Source organism: Pangasianodon hypophthalmus, chromosome 2, assembly GCF_027358585.1.
Source record: "Pangasianodon hypophthalmus isolate fPanHyp1 chromosome 2, fPanHyp1.pri, whole genome shotgun sequence".
NCBI classification, from domain to species: Eukaryota; Metazoa; Chordata; class Actinopteri; order Siluriformes; family Pangasiidae; genus Pangasianodon; species Pangasianodon hypophthalmus.
In genome coordinates, this window is record NC_069711.1 from 32499924 (window position 1) to 32518108 (window position 18185).

At 37.5% G+C, this 18185-nt stretch overlaps 1 protein-coding gene across 4 annotated transcripts in view; it reads right to left on the reverse strand.

The window, feature by feature from the left end:
• Positions 1 to 17204, reverse strand: part of gulp1b (GULP PTB domain containing engulfment adaptor 1b) — a 35027-nt gene extending 17823 nt beyond the window's left edge. For 3 of the 4 annotated variants that reach the window (XM_053231495.1, XM_026933308.3, XM_026933313.3), the window contains exon 1: positions 17081 to 17204. The gene's annotated coding sequence lies outside the window, so the exon portion shown is untranslated. The remainder of the gene's footprint in view (positions 1 to 17080) is intronic. The other variant, XM_026933311.3, reaches the window with a different exon arrangement.
• Between the last annotated feature and the right edge of the window lie 981 nt (positions 17205 to 18185).

An 18185-nucleotide genomic window follows, 5' to 3' on the forward strand; every position in this document is an offset into this window, starting at 1 on the left:
GCATTTCTAAATCAGAGCTGAAATTATTAACTATTTTATTTTGACTTTGACTTTATTCCACATGCACATATCTGTTTTAGAATACAAAACAATCATAACAATTAGATAGCATATCTATATCAACCTAGCATTTCTATATAAATTATCACACAACGACTAAATTCATTATAAGACATTAAAAAAAGCAGACTGCATTTAAAAATTCTTACTACGCACCCGATAAGTGATTTCCTGTATCTCTCAGTCCTCATTTTGAGGATCTGTAATTTATTTTTTCATATTCTGGGTCATCTTTGATGCATCATAATCAAGCAAACTAAACAGGAAGAAAGTTTAATATTACAGGAAAAAAAACATTTCTTCAATGTCTTCATAGCATGGTTGTTATGTAAGGAATAAAACCCGATGGGACGTACTGTTCTGGGAAAATAAATCAATTACAGGATGGTGTAATGAAGTTACTGTTGATTATTGATTGAGCTGATTATTTTCTGTAGCAGTACATACTGCAGTGTTTTATTCCTCTTATACCACAGCAATTCACCAATTCCTCATTATGATTCTTTATTTATTAAAGAACACATCATACTTTTTTATCTGTTTAAAAGTCTGAATAACTTTCTAACTAAACCCTGAAGTGAGGCATCTGACTACATAAACATCCGGTGTGATCAAGCAAATAACAGAAATTATAGTTTCTATATAAATTTACACTGAATTATTCAGATGTTTTAATGTTTAACATGAACACGATTAAGGAATAAGTAGTATTTTAAAATAAGTGAGACGGAGAAATTAGTTGAATTAGATCATTGTGACCAATCTTGGAATGGAGCATAAAGATAACACAAGAGTCATCGGCGTCTTAAATAAATTCTCAAAGTGAATACACTGTTTCCAGACAAATAATTAACTGGTGGCCGCTTATTAAGTACGATGTTCCACAACATATTAAGTCACGACTCAATATATTAATTTGCGGACACACCTTATTAAAAATAATCACCATGCCACGCTTGGTAGATTTCAGTTTAAAGCTGTTGATAATAAACTAATTTATAATGCGCACAATTAGGAGCCCTGCAGGAACGAAGGCAGGAGTACAGGAGCAGAACACCGGGCTGATTGCCTAATTTATCAACTGACAGTAAAAAAATCTCTAATGTATTGGTGCATACATTGTTAGAATGCCTGAAGGGAGTTTTCCTGAAAGTCTGTTTGCCTCTGCGCTGTGTCATGGCTGAAAGGTGAAGTGTGATTAAATGACTAAATGCATTATGAAGAGTATAAGTGATCCATTTAGAGATAATAAAGGATTAGTCACAGCTTGAGTGAGTACTTCAGGACACGTTGTGTATTCGCCCCCGTTATTACCACAGATATAGACAATAAAAGATCACTAAAATTCCTGACTCATTCCCAAATTGCTAAATAGCACTGGATTACCCAAGTTGGTCAGAAGGCTAACGTCTTAACGTTACTATAAACGGATAAAAAGTATGACGTGTCGTTCTATAGTAAATACAAAATTGTAACCATTGACAAACTGCTGTCGTGTACGAGGAGTGAAACACTTGGGGATGTGATCTTACTGAAAATGATCCTACTTCAGGGTGGTAACAGTAACTCCGCTCCATCACACCACCCTGTCACTGATTATTTTCCTATAACAGCATGTCCTGAAGTGTTTTATTCCTTACCCGAGTGTGAAATTTGTTTCATATCCTTGAATAAGGCACCTTCTTTGCAGTGCACTATGAAGTACATTACCGAATCCACAGATGTAATGCATATTTCATGGACATATTGTAAAAATTTAAATACACAGTTCAGCCTCACCTCTCTTGTCCATCCTTAATGTTAAATGGGTCGTCTGAGGAATTTAATAAGAAGGAAATTGCAGCCATCCGTCTGATTTTCATGCACTTATTCAAACCCAGCAGAGACCATCATTAAATTCTTTGTATATAATTTGGTGTTCTAATAACATTTCCTAGCACTGTGCTGATTTTCTGTGTTTCTTATGAGAGACTTGAACAAAACCATGAAATTTATTTGACTTTTTGTCCCCTGTGTGTTCGGGTAAGTCAGTGTAACTGTCTTTTATTCTGTGCAACAAAGCTTTCAAGTTCTAAGCTGCTTGTAAGAAAAGAACGGATTAATTTTAAACAGCAAATGCATGCTATAGCATGCTGTACTATATTTTATTACACTAAATTATACCAGTTTTATTGATTATACCTATTTAATCTACTAAACTCTATTATGCTACACATTTCTATTTTATCTGATATACTATATTATGCCATACTACAAGGACACAAAAACCATAATACACTACACTTTAGTATTACTATTTTATTTGCTATACTGTGTTGTGCTAGACAATACCATAAGAATTTTATCTACTGTACTGTTGTAAATTATATTATACCTATTTTAACTACAATACTGTATATTACTGTACTAAATTGTACCAGTTTTATCTATTTAAGCTACAAAACTATACTACACTACACTATACTATTGCTATTTTATCTACTATACTATACAAAGATTATATTATACTATATTATATGGTACTATACTATACTACAGTGTAATATACTATGGATTGTGAGCTTTGGAGTGTGATAGGATGAAACTGTGTGTACTCCTGTGTTACTTTTGACCTCCCTAATGCACGGTGTGAATTTGGTAAAGATCTGAGAACGTCACATTTTCCGCATAAAAACAGTAAGGTGTTAGACTTTGAAAATTTCAATGTTCTCAGATTTTCACCAAATTCACACCGTGCGTTAGAGCTTCACCTACTGGAGACTCCTTCCATATGTGGAGCGTCCGCCATACAAGTCCCTGTGAATGAACTGTTACTATAGAAACGACAACGCATTAGAACAAGCGCATTAATACCCCGTGATTTGCGGCTTCACTACTGTCAGAGCTGCTGGTACTGAAAATGAATCAACACCTTCTGACCAATCAGAATCGAGAATTCAACAGCACTGTAGTATAACAGTAGATAAAAAGTACAACTGTACTGTATTTTATAAATTAGTAAACAAAATGGCATTGTGTGAATGCTTTCAAGAGAGAATAATGGGAAGTTTTCCTGCCCTCCGAAATTCTCCTACATGATGTGATTGTGGCACAAACCAGCTCCAGAAATTCTGTTTAAACACTGAGTGTACTCCTGCAGCTCATTGCTGTGACATTTTCATAATGACATACAATTAATTTCAATTTAATATTTCACCTTAACATGCAATCAAATATGCTGAACGAGGTTACAGCAAATGCATTTTTCTGTCATGCACTTTTGTGGGTGTTCAACATGATTTCTCCAAGAATGAACTTTTCAACATTTCTTTTAACTAATCACTGCCTTATGATGTCATTAATGCTCATGATCAATGCACTGACCATTTGTTGAAGTTTCCTTCAAATGTACCAGTCAGCTTCCAGACACTATAGCTATATTTTGTTGTAGTCAAACTGATTATCACCAGTTACAACAACACAACTAGACAGATTTCAAATGCCACCCACATCATTGCTGATGGTTTCATTTCTGGCCACTAAAATAGCAACCGGACAAAAACAAGGGGGAAAAAAAGGGGTTATGGTGCAACCAAATTACAACATGCTAACGATATACTAGTAGGGATGCGTGTCTCCATCTTTCAGTTGATATTATACAAAAACATTATAGTAAAACAAGTAACAAACAAAGCGCTATCTATCCTCTTCTAAATACGTGAGCCCTCTGACAGCCACAATTGGTTAATGTCGCTTTGATTGACAGGGGAAAAAGCGTACAGTATGTCACCCCTCCCACCCAAGAAGGCACGACCAATTTTGCTTCCTTGGCTCCTGGCCACAGATAGATGTGGCATCATTGGAATTCGAACTAACGATCTCCCAATGACAGAATGAATGCTTTTCTGTTGCTCCACTCGACAAAGCAGAACTGAAACTCATACAGGTAACTGGACCTGTGATCGATGTTAAAGCCGATCCCCTAGAGAACCAAACAAAGCCCCTCACATACAGTAAGTTTCCTCAAGCTTATACCACATTTCCAGCTGCTTTGACTTCCTGCTACTAGACATATTGGTCATCTAGTGCTTGTGCGAGGTGATTTAATCGATTGCTGATGTCTAGTTACAAAGCACCATTTCCAAATAACCTAATGTATATTTGTCTAAATTGTCAAGGGCTAATTTTATCTTCCTCTCCACATAAATGATAGCCGCGATTAGCATCACGACACAAAAGGGGAAAAATGCACATCAGGCACTATATTTCACCAGACTCCAGAAAATACAAGTGGCCATTTATATCCCATAATGGCTCACTGCATGATGGATATCTCAGCTGTTCACCTGCATATGTACTGCCATGTTTGTTTGCCACTCTGTCATTGTGCACCATTTACATGACACAAAGCTCTCTTTCCCTCCTCCTTTATGTGAAAATATATGGTATATATGGTGCACACACACACACACACACAAACATTACAGCTAATGTTTCTTTGCTAATTTGTTTTTTAAAAGAACATGTTAAATGCATTTAAAATGGTGACAGCTTTATCAGTGTATATGAAGTGAATCCTATCGCTTGTGTGTTTATAGCACATGAAGCGCAGATTAATTCAGCTCAACTGATCAGCACTGACCAAACCTCGGCACTGTAACAGCTGAAATTACCTATAAAATCACTCTCTCTCTCTCTCTCTCTCTCTCTCTTTCTGCCTGTCTGTCTCTCTCTGTCTCTCTTTTTTCTATCACTGTCACGCTTTCTCTCTTTCTTTGTCGCTCTCTTTTTTATGCCATTCACTGTCTCTCTTTCTGTCTTTTTTCTCTGTATCTCTCTCTCTCTGTCTCTCATTCTCACTGTCTCTCTTTTATTATGTCTTTCTCTGTAAATCTGTTACTGTCTCTCACCCACTCACTCACACACTCTCTCTCTCTCTCTCTCTCCCCGAGCATAGGTCTCTCTCCCTTTGTCTCTCTCAGTCTCTCTATTTCTCGCCGTCACTCGCTCTTTCTCTCTCTTTCTCTCTCTTTCTCTCTCTCTCTCTCTCTCCATTGCAAACAGTTAACAGTCCTAATAAAAATATTCCAATTCCAAAAAAAGCATTCCTTCAGAAGGCAGGTTTGATTCTTTCATGGCCACCAAAAGATAAACTTTAATTCATAAAAATGATTAATATCAATCACTTAAACAAACGCAGATTAACTTCCAGTCTAGCACGTGTCATCCATTAAGCATAATCGCACAACCTGCAGCTCCAAATTGATGCTCAGGCCAACATTAACCTTGAAATGTTTAATTTAATGTGCTCCACAGTCGTTTGTGGTTATACTGCTGTTTCAGCAAATTATTCCTCCATCCACATTACACTCTTCCTCCCAGAACCTGTCAGCGATAATGAAATTATTAAGGTCATGTTCCAGGTGCGTTTTTCATTCCCAAATAAGCGCAGTGAGGCCAACACAGCAAAGCCTGATGGGTACATAAGGAGCTTTTTGACACCATTTCAGCACACAAATTCATAGCATAATTACTAATGATGAGGCATTTTGTGGAGAAAATTACCTAGTTCCAGCAATTACATGTCATTAAAGTACCCTAACCATACTGCAAGATTTCATATAATTTTGTAAATTTGTCGTTTATCACTCACTTATTCTTCTGAACTCTTAAACGCTGGTATTTCCACAAACCTTAGAATTTATATCTAACACAAATCAATTAACATGCTTCAATAATAATACAAAATAAAAAAATAATAATTATTATATTTTCATATTTTTGTTACTTTTGTAATGTGGATTGTGCTTCAGATTAAGAAAGTGGTTCATAACTACTTATAGAGTCACCCACTATCCTGTTATACTGTATACTTGTTATTGCTTCATAAATTGCTAACTTTTTTTTTGTTTTGTTTATTTACAGTTTTGTGATTTCGGTATTTTCAGTAAATAGTTCAACGCAAAATAGAAAGGCATTTCTTCATTCTGAATTGGTCTGCGGCAGTAGCTACCCGAACAATACAGTCGGTGTACAGATGTGGATATTGACACAGTTGACATCAAATTAACGCAAGTTTGCTCACTCACTAAACGATCGAATTGGCTATGGACAGTTTTATTTTTTTAAGTTATTGTTTTATAGATTGCTACTATTTTTTTTTTTAAACAAAACTACTCTTGGGTAACATAAAATGAACACACACTGAAAACCCTAACAAGTTTACTGTTCTCAATTGATTGAATAAACTCGTTCCCTCCATTTAATTGAGTAATGGGGTCTCTCAAAACTTGTATATTTAAATTCACTTAACTTGGTGTTCATATAGTGTACTTTACAGCTTACTGACCGTGAATCGCATGGAGGGAGAGCGCAGCATGCTAGCCACTAGTCCATCAGTTGACTTAACTTGGTGTTGATTTCAAGAGTACTTAAATACAAGGTGTCCTAAAAGTCTCCACACATAGGGGAAATGAACACTTTTTAACAAAATGTAACTTTATTTACAAATCATCCTCTACATGACTGCCATTTCTTAACACACGGTTTGTCTCACCCACCCATGATGAACTTTACATCTTCACTACACCGCTACCAGCAACAGATGAGACGAAGAGGACCGCCTTTTGCAATTATCTACCAATCAGTGCATTAGTTCTCTTGTTGCCAGGCAGAATTCCGTGCATGGCCAATCACATTAAAGAAAGACCAGTGAGCTATTTTAATGAATCATGATTTTGAGTTTGTAACAGTTGAAATCTGTTTATATATTATATATATTAATATAGAAGTTTATATATTTTGTAGGTAACCAAGTTAAATGAACTTATATTTTTGATTTACGGATAAAAAGAGCGACAGTTTAAGTAATCTTTAGTCATGAATACTTGAATAAGTAAAGACAACATTAGGGTTTACAGTGTAGATAATGTAAGACTAGTTTGTTTGCTAGCACTAAGTAGCTAAATAAAGCTATAAACATGATGCTAGTGAACTAGCTAGCTCTATTTAGATACTTTTTTTCAGTTGTTGCTTTGTTTTGGCACTCATCACTTTATTGCTTCAGTGAAAAATCATCATCTTTTTAAAGAATTAAACGCTGTAATTTCTGACTGCACTGCATTTAACTTTCATCAGTGACATTGTTGCAGTAGTGCTGCACTGAAAAGCAATCACTGTATAATTACAGCTTTAAACCATACTCGAGGGGAGAAACTAGATGAAAGCTTTGAGAACTAGCTAGACAAATTAGACAAAAAAACAATTTGAGTGTTCCAGCCGTCTTTACGCATGACTCGAGAAAGCTGAAAAAAAGATCCGCCTTTGCTAATCTTAGATGCATTTCATCATTGTCTATTCCTGCTTCCTGTTTTCCCCCCCTCTGAGAAGGGAAGTCGAGCACAAGCACACCAAAATGGGAACTGTGGTGCGAGCGAGCACGGAATGGACGCCCTTCCTGGGAGGGGGTATTATTTGATTTGGAACGTGGCCAGTCAGGCACTCCCATTCTCACTTAACACATCTCAAGTGCAGGTCCTGCAGGGACAAAATACTTTCTCACTTTCATCCCTTGTCGCTCTCAGCTTCAGGAGCAGCACTCTACAGGTTTTAGGACACATTTTATGAACTGGTAGTATCTCTTACATCAGCTTGAGAGAGCTCTGATTTCTGAAGTATGGCAAAATCTGTTTTAGTGGGGTTTTTAGGGCTAGGAAGCCCTAAAAGCTATATTCAAATTGGATTAGTTTTCCATGTGGAGGTGGGTAATGTCATTATTACAGGAGTACCGCAGAGATTTTAGTCCCATCTGAATCTGCCATATCGGTAATTTTTACAGACTGTGTGTACACGCAACTGGAAAGATTACACTGTATGTCACCTTCTAGAAAATGAGCAGTAGATATAACTCCAGAAAATATCCTGTCTGAATTGAGATGTTGGTAAAGATTGCATTATACCCTGTGGGAAAAGAGGTTTTTCATTTCTTCTTCAGTATAAAGTCGCTCCAGGAAATGCTCGCTCTTGGCCCAACCACACTGAAACCAAAAACCCAACATAACCAAAACCAAACTCTTTCCCAAATCAAACCACATGGAAATCAAGCTGGGATTAAAATGCAGAACAATAAAATACTGATGACTTTTAAATGTATGTGTCAGAGAAGCGATGCTTCTGGGATTTTATTAAGTTTCTTGCACACGTACAGCCTACATACATGTTATGGTCATGTGACCTACTAATGATCAAGTGCAACTAGCCACAAGCCCTAAAACAAATGAGTTATATTTAGTGGTTATGATCATGCATACATCATGAACACACTGCCATATCTGCTCGCTTACTTCATGAGAGTCTACCACAATTACTACAGAAGCCTTCCGGCAACATCACTTAGCAGACGTGTGTCCAGAAAACTAATCCTGTCTGAATAGTACTTCAGTCAGCTACTTTAGCTGCTTATCTTAATGGTGTACTCCCTCTCCCAGTTCTCACACACTCTCACAACAAACACACACTGTCCAAAAGAATGTCCTTGGGATTCTGGAGACTGGTCTGAACAATCTTCTGATCCGTCTCTTTTCCATGTAAGCCACTACCTTTTTTACTCTCAGAAAGGTGCTGCTGGTGTGTACAGCATGCAAATGTATTCATCTCAGCATATAAATGATAAGCAGTGCTAATTCAGCTTCAAATGATTCCCTGAGCATTATGAGCAAAAACAGACCTGATTTGGAAGAATGAAAGTCTCAAACATAAGCGCTGAGCTACCACTGTGCTAAAAGTACGCATTTAACAAACAGGACTACAGAGTTTGTCCTGATACTCAGTACTGGAGATGATACTGGCCTGAAATACTGAAAATTAACCTATTTTCCACTATGGATGGGTGCGAATATTTATGTACTCACAAGTGAAAGCAATGATCAATCATGATAGAAACCATAAATGTGAATATGAACATCTATTAAATTGTAAACTTTGCTTTATACCACAGCGCTATTGAATTCTGCATTTTGATTGGTCAGAAGGTGTTGATTGATTTTCTGTAACAGCGGCTCTGACAGTAGTGCAGCTCAGAATCACAGGTTTGTGTTAATGTGCTTGCGCTAATGTTAGCGTTTCTGTAGTAACAACGTACAATGTCTGGCACATGGAAGGAGTCTCCAGCGTCAACGCTTTGGAACAAAGGTAAATATAAAACTACGTTTTCTGACATCTTCAGGACAGAGGAGTTTATGTTTTGCCGTTTCTCAGTAACATGACAAGCTGCAATTTTTTTTGTCTTATTAACTCCTAGAGAGAGAAACAGAGAGCTGCTAAATGCTGCATAAGTGAATTTGTTTACAGACGTTTCAAACATTACGTGTAACTATTAACGGATAAAAGGTGCAAGGTGTTATCCTTTAATTAATAGTAAATTGAATTACTTAGCAAACTGCTGTGGTTTAAGAGGAATAGCACACTTTTGGATGTGCTGTTATAGGAAAATAATAAACTTTGAGGTGGCAGTAGTACTTATTTTCCTGTAACAACATGCCCCAAAGTGTTTTATTCCTTACTTTTGGTGGTGGATTATATAAACTGGGTTATTTTTACTACTACGTACTGCTTTAATGACTAGTTAGTAACTGTGAGAAAAGTATAAAATGACACGTATTTCAGCCGTTTGAAACTTCAGGAACACAGAGGACAGTTTTTCTGAACCCTCATGTCTATTGTTAGTCAGTGACGAGTGATTGTGTAAAATCAATGCTCATTTCAAAGCACAGCTAAAGATTTCTGAGAAATACAACTGGACTGATTGCTTAAGAGGAGACTTGGGTCAGACTGAACCATGGGATTCGGTAGTTAATTTTCAGGAAGGAGAAAATTAAACCGGTGCATCAGACAGCACAATAAGGCATGATGATATCGCTCTTCTCTCTCTCTGTCTCTGTCGCTCTCTCGATACACAGAATATTCAGTGCACATCTGAATGGTTTTTGATAGACCTAATTAAATGTGGCCCTGCAGAAAAAAAACCCCTGTATCTCTCTCAGTCTTTCTGCTCTCTCACTGAGCCTCCTTAGGGAACAGAGGCTGTGTCACAAATCAGAAAAGAACACTCTAATTACTCTGCTAATCTAAATCAACGTGTGAATTAAGTTGTTTATCAATAATCGCAAATTTCACTTAGCAGCCTTATTCATTACGATTAAATAAGCTTGATGTAAAGCTTTGACTTTACACAAAAAGTCTACTGAATGCTCAAAAGCAGTTTATTTCTTATACATACAGAAATTAAATACATGTTAAAATACTACTCTATTACTAGCTCTTTTTCACTGTGATATTAAAAGATGATCTAAATTCATTTACAAATGACGGATTAAATCTGGCTGCACTGCAAAAAAATAACACCATAAAAGTGAAAATGTGTTGAACAGAAGCAACATTATCTAATATACTGCTCACTATTTGATTATAATAAAACAAATACGATTACAAATATGATTAGTTCTAGACTTTTTTACTAATTTCAAATTATTCACCGTGTGTGTGTGTGTGTGTGTGACCAAATATCACATGCCTCCTTAGTAACAAGGAAAAGCAGAAGTACAGAAATACTCTGGATCCATCATGATCACCAGTCAGTGCGTCTTTCCTGAGAAGTGTCTGAGACATATGAACTTCACCCTACGTCTAACTCTGCAGCAGCGGTCTTGAACTTTTCCTGAAGACTGTCAACCTTGCTGTGGAAAAAATGTCAGGCCGTGTTTGACCGAGATCTCAGCTGAATGCCTTTCATGTTCATTAGCATATGCAAAAAAATACAGTCATTTTCTATGGAGAAGTTTCTGTGCCACATTAAAAAGCAATCACACTGGCGAAAAACGTGAAATATGATACAGATATGGTGGTGCTTTTTCATTTGTGATATGCAGAAAATGTCCAAAACCTTCATTTCATGGCTTTTGATCTCATCATTGAAAAACAATCAGCAGGGTACTGCTTTTTTAAAGAATTAAACACTTTATATCAAACATGAATGGAATCCTCAGATGCATTGCATTTCGCTTTCATCAGTGTGTTGCAGTCGTGTTACAATGAAATGTAGCTGCAGCCCTTAGCTGTACTGCCGTGACTCTAACTGGAGAAAAAGAGAAAGGTCTTTCATTTACGGGTTTGCACGACATTGAATTCTCTTTAGTGTTGTCTGAAGTGATGGACGGTTTTACAATTGTGCAACCTCATAGGAAACAATACAACAGTGTGTTTGCATTATTTAAAATATCCTTAGGATACGCCAATAATCTCTTTTTGGAAGTAAAAATTTGAAATCATTGTGCGTAATGATTACATTACAAAATCATTTTGCTAAATATTCTCAGGAAGAGTGCCAATAATTGAGAAGCCAGCAAGTCTGTTCCTGGGTGTAAGCACAAAGAGGAACACTTCTTGCTTTCTAGAGCTATAAAAATGATTTTCAGATGAAAAAACCAAAACGCTGACGCTAGAAGGTCCTTCCTAAAAGAGAAAAAGAGAAGACGGGACGATGAAGTGTCTTTTACAGTACGATTGTGTTTAGCATACCATCAGACAAATCAACAAGAGAATCAACAGTTACTATTATTATTAAGATTATTAAAAGTAAAAATAATCTATATTCAGACACAGAGCCTAAACTCAACGGAGTATAAAATGGAAAACTATTGAACCGTCTGTTTATAATGAAATGCCTTCCAGATGTACTAAAAGTGACTATCACAACAATTTCTGTTCATTTCTTTACTTAATTACATCTCAGGAGATACATGGTGGGCAAACGTACAGCTACTGAAAGAGAAATAAAGATAAGCATGAATAAGTACATCCTGCTGTAAAAGGGTAAAGCGGAAAGAAAACACTAACGAACTCAGATATTAATTAAATCAAATACAACTAGGATCATGATTGTATATTTCTCTGAGTTTTGAAAGTATGAAACACATTACACGTTACGTATAGTTCTTTATCCAGATGTTTCACCTGTCCATCCATACAGTCTCCAGAATTATTGGCACCCTTGGTAAAGCTGGCTAAGAAAACATGTCTTAAAAAAATAAAATATAAACTTGCTTCGAGTGAAGACCGAGTCAATACTGAATCTTAAAGTGGTCAAGGCCAAGTAAAGATCAAGACCAAGACCAACAACTTTTCAAGGCCAAGCCTTTACTTCATCTATTTGGCTTCATTCGATGATTAGGCTATGCTTTCTGGAATAAGGAATTGCTTCTTGGCATGTGAAAAGAAAACACAACACCAACATTATTTTTCTTGGTTGAGACCAAGACCATAGTAAGCGAGACAAAAGTTCAAGACCAAGAATGCCAAGAAGTCTGAGATATGTCCAAAATTACAGAAAATATTGAGACTGGACTCAAGTTCAAGACTGGATTTGAGTCTAGGTGCCTACAACTGTTTTAAATATTTTCTTAGATTAGATTTTCAGAGCGAAATTAAACAAATTAACCACAACCCATCTTTCCCAAGGGTGCCAAAATTTCTGAAGTTGACTGAAAATACATTTATATGCATCTATTAAGGGTGTGAATCTTTAGACTGATTCGATTTGTGATTCACTGACTTTGATTTGATTCAAAAGCAATGTTTGTATAATAAGAACGATTCACTATAACTCCGTACACAGCTTTTTGAATCGCTGAAATATGTTAAAACACTTCAAGTAAAAAATTGCTTTATATTTTGCGAGCATATTTTACGTGTTACATCAACGTGCTAGATTGTGAACGCTGCCTGGTCCATATACATATGACTCAGCGTGATTGATGTGGTTACTTCAGGAGGAATGTTACAATTACAATAATGTAATGTAGGAATTACAGTTAAATGAATGAATTATTACATACTCCTGGCATTGACACATGTGTCACTGCTGTATATATGAATATTTTGATTGTGTTGTGTGTTTACCTACATGTGTATACAGCCCTAAACAGCTCCTTCCATAGCATATAGCATCCTAGTCAAGTTCCTTTGCTTACAAAGGCTGTTTATCTTTGAGGTTCCTCTCACAGTTCATATCCGTCTATTTCTGTCCACTGCACAAAATAATAATGAGACATGTACGCAGCACTAACAAACGGGAGCGCAGCTACTCTAATAGGCTGTGTGTGTTTGTGTGGCAGTCAGAGCTCGTTATCCGAACGGTAACAGAAGCAGGGTTTGAGTTATCGCTCGTTTGATCCGTATCTGCAGGGAGCGCTTATATATCGCTACTGATCACGCAGTCAGTGTGCTGATGGGGTGCCAAGACGAAGACATTTAAGACGCCCTCACAGCAAGAGGCCGGAGGTGTGTGTGATATATAAGGAATAAAACAAGTTACAGTTACCACGCTGAAGCTGATTATTTTCCAACAACAACGCATTCAGAACTGTTTTATTCCTTTTAAACCACATTAAATTGTTAATTAAACAATAACACGTCATACTTTTTATCCATTTAGAGTTACATTTAATGTTGTGGAATGTCCATGACACAGTAAACAAAATCCTTTTCTGAGAGGACAGAGGAAAAAATACTCTGATTGAACAATAACACACACACACACACACACATCAAAAGTGACCAGAAATGGGTACTTTCCTCTATGATGTATTTTAGCTAGATAGCTAGAGTTAGTGGGCTAGTTCATGCTAGTTTGAGCTGGACATGCTCGTCATACCCTCACAAGCCTCTCTTTTTTCTCGCTTGTGAAGTTAAGACAAAAAAAAAAGCTTGTCATGTTACCGAGAAATTGCAGAGTAAACTCCTCCGTCCTGAAGATTTTGTAAAACCATAAATGTGAAACTGCTTTACCTCTGACTGTTACAAAGCGCTGACACTGGAGACTTCTTCCACAAATGTTCCATAAATAAATGTCTCCTCACGGAGAAATTCACCAGACAGTAAGACAGCTAGACATGTTACAGAGCTCAAAACGAAGTCCCAAATGCACATAATAGCTTTTTGAAAAGTGATATTCCATGTGTAGAGTACAGTCAGTGTAGAAAATCTGACTTTTCTCCCAGGGTCACACAGAGCTTTGCTAAAACTAGCGAGGCTAATGTTATGCTAGGTATAACAGCTGTTTTAATATGCATTTTATTTGACCGCTTTAAAATGTTACAATGCTTCTGTAGACTGTTTGGCACAAAATCTAAACATTAAAAAGTGACCACAGCCTGGAAATTGTATTTTTTTTTAGCTGTTTTTGTTTTTTAGCTAATCTTAAAAATGATGTGTAAAATGAATGGATGGCTAATAAGGCAGTAGCACCATCTCTCAAAAACTGATGAAAGGTACAAGAAGCAATTTAGTCGCTTGAGATTATACTCAATAATGTGATTGTAATTTCACTAGTGTCTTACAGATTGTTCATGTAAGCTGTGACATTGTAATGAATCCTATGCAAATGAGTCTGTTGCTATTTTATTAGGACACCCGTTAGCTACTGCAGCTATTCCTCCTGGGGTGCACGTAATGAAACTTTTATTATTTTTTTTTAACAATATGAGCTACAACCGCATGCAAATGATCCATACACACACCCCATACACCTGATAATACAAAGAAACATCTAATTGGCTTTCCTGCTGTGCTTTTGGAGCTCATAGATAATGAGAACACCAGACGTGAGTGGACTTTTTTTTTTTTTGTGCAATTATACGGCCGATTCTTGTTTACATCTGAGTCATCGTGCCAGTCAAAACTTCAACACAGAGACACGAAGCCAGCATGAGAACAAGCGAGCTTTAATTCCACTTCTCTCTCGGTTCCCAGCAAATTTAAGTACAAACACAGCACATTTGTGTCTCGACCACAGCTGGGGTCGGACACTAAAATCTGGGTCAAAGCTTTAAGCATCTGTACAAAGAAAAAAAAGTGCTCAAAGAAGCATTTCAGTTCACTGGAGTTCATTTCAGTTCAATGTGCAGGATTATGAGGCCCGTAGAACCCAAAGCACAAATGTTTTATTGTATTTTTTTACTGTATTTTAATCTTTTGTATTTTAATCTTTACTAGAATTTTAATACCGCTCAACACTGTTCTGAAGCCCAACACCTTCACATATTTGATATTTTGTTGTAAATAGCAACAGGTCAGAGATACAGCACCACTCGTTTGTGCTCATTCTACCTCTAAAGCTTTAAGATTTTGTAATCAGCTGATTTGAACTATTCCACAGACTCAGATGAGGTTTAAAATAACCAGGCTTTTTCTATAGTAGCTTCGAAGTGATTGAACAGCGTAGCAGCATGTTGTGTTAATTCTTCCATTCGTTCATCATCAGTAAGCACTTGAGGTGGGAATACACCCTGGATAGGATGCCGGGCAGGGTATGAAATTAGCACCCGCCGCCCTCCAGGTGAATTGTCTGCAGTGGCGTGTAAAATTGGCTGGTCATCTGCCACTTTGGCCGGTACATTTCTCGCACAAGTAGGGCTTATAAAAATAGATATCTAAATTTGCATAATAGCTGTACTTGTTCCTCCTTCAGTGTTTGTGATTATCATTGGCTGTACGAACATTAAACGTCACTTTGAAAGTAGAAGTGAAGAAAAAGCAAAAACCCGGAAGTGTGAAACTGTCTGTTGTGTAAAATAAAATAATAAAAAAAAAACTTTGTTTATATCAATTATATCATTTAAAACAATGCTGGTAGTTTCTGTTTTTGTGAGCTGGCTGGTAGAAATTCTCAGTGGCCGGTTAAAAAAAAAAAATTACCAGCCACTGTGGCAGATGGAGGAAAAAGTTAATTTCAGACCCTGATGCTGGTCCATGACAGGGCACCATGCACACACATTCACACTCTCATCCACACCTAGAGGCAATTAAGCATAGCCAACCCACTTCGCTTGTTTTGGGGAGGTGGGAGGAAACCGGAGAACCCAGAGGAAACCCACACGGACACGGGAAGAACATGTGAAACTCCACACAGAGAGAAAACCAAGCTCAGGATGGAACCCTGGAGCTATGAAGCGGGAATTCTACCTGCTACACAACCATGCCACAGCGTGTCTTATTACGCTCTATATGATATCATCCTTTATATTTATACACCTTGATGTTAAAATACATTTCTGACGCGACACCTAAACCAGCAGTGAGGCACATTCTCAGGATTCTCAGTGATTCTGCTCCGAAAGGCTCCATGTCCTCTAAACGAGTGCACTTCATCTGCTAAATAAAAGGATTTTCCACTTCAGATAGTGCACTCTAGCTCCATTTTGAGTTATTTGGGATTCAACAACAGACAAATGGATTCATTCTCCCAATACAGAAATAAATAGAACAATAAATAGAAACAGCAGTCTAACTGTATGTAATTTCTCTTATGAAAAAAAATCACATGAAAACATGTGAAGGTGTATGTCACTATATTATACCCAGAAACTGCATGTCAACTCATATGTGGACAAGAAAAAAATAATAAACCACATGACCTATGTGAGCTATCTGAAAATAAATCAATTGCTAAAAATAAATTCTTTTGTTAAAAGATCAATTGTAAAAATAGAAATCCATACTCTGCATGTGAAGAAAGTATGAGCTGTGTTACATAAATAAATTAATTGTGTTTCAAATATTACATGTAACAGTATAACTACATGCACTAAAAATATGAATTGTGAAAAAAATACATGCAGTCCACTAAAGACACAGTGCTGAAAATCCCAGATGTGAACACAGCACATGGACTGCATGAGAAAAGTGTGAAAAGTCCAGGAGATGTGACAGATATGTGAAAGAATAAAAGCAGAGTTATGGATAAAACCGTCTAAAAGCCACACTTTGCCATATGAAGTTCATGACACTTTGCTGTCCAGGATGCAGCAGTGCAGAAAAGCTGCTCTTTAATACACACCTGCATGCTTTACTGCAGGCTTTCACGCGCAAAACTATTCCTTTCCTTATGACTCTGAAGGAGCGAGTTTATTTCCGTGACTCTGAATCTCACTGAAACAAACCCACTTCTTCTGCAGCCTCAGAGTGAAATGTCAAAAGCACAACTCACAGGTGAAGCCGCTTTCCTCCGCTATTCCGCCGCTCCCCGGTGTCTGAAGGCACGTGCGCCGGTCCCCGGTATTCCGCGCGCGCGTTACTCCTCCGCTTACTCGAGCTGCTTAAAGAAGTTTAATGACGTCAAGCGGCCAATTAAAACAGCGCGCGACTTGTCCGACATTTAAAGGGGCCGCTCGCGTTCTGTTTTTTTCTTTCCCCCCTTGTTTCACACACACACACACACACACAAACGCTACAAACACACTCACAAGAATTCATGCAAAGGAAATAACTTGCCTCCTTGGTTTTTTTTTCTTTGGTTAGCAATGAGCGGTGTGTTTGTCTCTGTACAGTCACTGTTACAGATTTAACAAACTAATGTGTCTGCATGTTGATTGCGCTAAAACAAACACTAATATATACAGCATTTAACTGATTTTGTAATGCAACTTTGCTTACTATGATGCTGTGAGCAGCCATGATGATATAAGGGCACGTGCTGAACTCAGAACTGATGCTGCAATCCATTTGGATGCCCAATGCTAGGTCATTTTTATATGGCTAGTCTCTGTATGGACACCTGATCATCACACTCATACAATATGAACTTGCTGAACATCCCATTCCAGATTTATTCCCCCTTTACTGTTATAATAAGCTCCACTCTTCTGGGAAGGCTTTCCACTAGATGTTGGAGCGTGGCTGTGGGGATTTGTGTTCATTCAGCTACAAGAGCATTAGTGAGATCAGGCGCTGATGTTGGTGAGGAGGTCTGGGGTTCAGTCGGTGTTCCAGTTCATCCCAAAGGTGTTCAGTGGGGTTGAGGTCAGGGCTCTGTGCAGGACACTTGAGTTCTTCCACTCCAACCTTCACACACCATGTCTTCATGGAGCTCGCTTTGTGCACAGGGGCATTGTCATGCTGGAACAGGTTTCAGCCTCTTAGTTCCAGTGAAGTGAAATTGTAAAGCTACAGCATACAAAGACATCCTATACAATTCTGTGCTTCCAACTTTGTGGCAACAGTTTGGGGAAAAACCACATATGGGTGTGATGGTCAACTTTCACAAACCTTTGGCCATACAGTGTATAAAGAAGATCTACATGAGTTGTTTCACT